Source organism: Pollicipes pollicipes, unplaced genomic scaffold, assembly GCF_011947565.3.
Source record: "Pollicipes pollicipes isolate AB1234 unplaced genomic scaffold, Ppol_2.1 Scaffold_4740;HRSCAF=5597_pilon_pilon_pilon, whole genome shotgun sequence".
In the NCBI taxonomy this organism is placed as follows: Eukaryota; Metazoa; Arthropoda; class Thecostraca; order Pollicipedomorpha; family Pollicipedidae; genus Pollicipes; species Pollicipes pollicipes.
Window position 1 is genome coordinate 37470320 of NW_023596545.1, and position 2398 is coordinate 37472717.

Below are 2398 nucleotides of genomic sequence, written 5' to 3' on the forward strand. Positions count from 1 at the left end.
GGGGGGGGGGGACGCGGCGGCGGCCGCCGCCACGCGCCTGTGTGAGATTAACGCGCGCGCGCGCGCACTCTCTAACGCCGCCGCGGCAGGCGCGCTCGCCGGCAGGCGCCTGAGCTCGCGCGTGTCCGGGATGGAGCCGGCGGCGGCGGCAGCTCCGGGTCGCCGAGAGAAGGCGGGCCCGGTGCCGGTGTGTGGCGACCCGGCGCGCTGCAGAGGCTGAGGCTTGTGTCGACTGTGCAGTGGCCCCAGGCTGGTGTCGGCGCGGCCCAGCGCGCTTGGTGCACGTGTACCCACAACACGCCAATTCACGTAACAATTTTATCGCTGGCTTGTATGTACGTATGTATATATACACGGTAGACAATAAGCCAAAAAGTGCCTAGTTGTGGTTATATCCCTGAAAGGGCGGACGCACTCCGCCGTTGTTAACTAATATGATCCGGTTTTCTACGCCGTCTGTATGTTTCCTCCGAATGCTGGCGGGCAGAAGTGTGTGCGTGTGTCCGTTATGCAGATAATGCAAAATGAACATAAACTCGAGCCGTGGTATGAACAAACCTGACCAACGAACGGACGACCACGGCAGACGGCGAAGCGTGCTGCCAGAGCGGTCGACACGTGCCACGGACGCACGGGTCCGGCCGAACGAGGGGACTCGGTTGATGCTGCACTGGCAGTGCTGACAGGCACGCACCCTGGCGCCGGTCTCACACAAACGGGGGTCTGCAAGTGCATGACCGGGCGCAGTGGGCGGCACGAGGACTGGGGAGTGGAGGTACAGAGTTCCGACGAAGCGACGCAAGAGGGTCGTCTCAAAAATCGTTAAGTTGTTGGTGGTGCCGAGCTGACAATGGTGCCATCCTGTACCTGCACTAAACACACACTAACGCATTGTGTTGCTGCTGGCCGGCGTCGGCCCGCAGTGTGCACGAGGAATAGTTTCTGCAGACGCAGTTGTGCGCTAGGAGGAACGTGAGTGGGTGGATGACGCCAACGCGGTGGATTGTATTCTCAAGAAATATCAATGCGCTGGGGCCGTGCGCCGTGCTGCACTCTTTCATTTTAAAGGCTGCTTATCAATGCTGGATTTCGGAGGCTCCTAGATGGACACGGAATCAGCGCGGTGACGTTTTGACGGATTTTAGGACGCTCGACCAAGCTCGACCGCTGAGGAGGCCTACGGCGTTAGCGTCAGGGATGTGGCCAAGGGGTTCGTGCCGTCCCCTCCCCGAGTCAGGAGTCACGAGGGTTGCACTAGATACCGGAGGTTTACAAAAATTTGGGCTGAATGCGCAGGATTTTCAGACAACGTTTCCCTTGCTGGCGAAAATTTGGTTAGTCTCCTTAACGTTAGTGTCTCTGTTGTACTTCCAGGGGGTCATTATCTCAATCAGACCAAATGCGCTGAAATGTCATTCCGACAGCACACGTATTAGTTCGATTTTAATTCGTGAAATTGCCGATGAAACCGTCGGATTGTATCATCGTGCCACATCCATTAGACATAACCTTATGGAACGCTGAAGGGATGTTGAAGTCGACAGAGGGACAAATACTATGGCTAGGTTAAACATTTTCGCTACAACCATCGATGCATTTCGCCGAATCACGTCCAGTAGACATCCCCACGTCGAACGTCAAAAAGATGGCGAAATGAAAGCTGCAATAGTGACTGACTGCTTTTATTGTGATTCTCATGGACTTAATGTGGGAAGGGCTGTTGAAAGGCCGATATTAATAGGCAAGCCAGTCAGCGGAGAAAACAGCGCTAGAAAGGCCTTCCCATTCCGCAAGACATGTGTCATTGGGGCTATAATCACATGACCGTCAAACGACCAAATATATTCACATGAGCCACGGTAGCATACCTTGCTTGACATTGACCTCCTACCAAGCGTACCTTGCTTGACCTTGGATGACCTGACTGCACGAGCCACCAGAACGAAAGCAATGCAATGATATGCCGTAGCTAGAAAAATCAGGCTAAAAAACCTCTGAGGTACATTTTCTGCGAGAAAAAACGTCATTTTCTCATTTTCATACCAAATACCACCGACATGACCTGGAAAGAGCCTATAGATCTTGGACCGTCTAGCTCAGGAACTTGATATTTTCACAACCTGTGTGGAAATAGTATAAACTCAGGTGCTCAAAACTGTAGCGCTGTGCTTAAAACCGTTCACAAGCTGTTACGGAGAGGCTGCGCGTATACCTCCTCCAAAACGGAGGGTGGTTACGCACCGAGCTTATATACCCTCCAGAACAGAGGGTGGTTACGCACCGGGCTTGTACACCCTCCAAAATGGAGGGTGGCTACGCACCGGGATTATACACCCTCCAAAATTTTTTCAGATGGTTGTGCGTGTCGAGCATACGCGAATTGCCAGTCTAAGAGGGA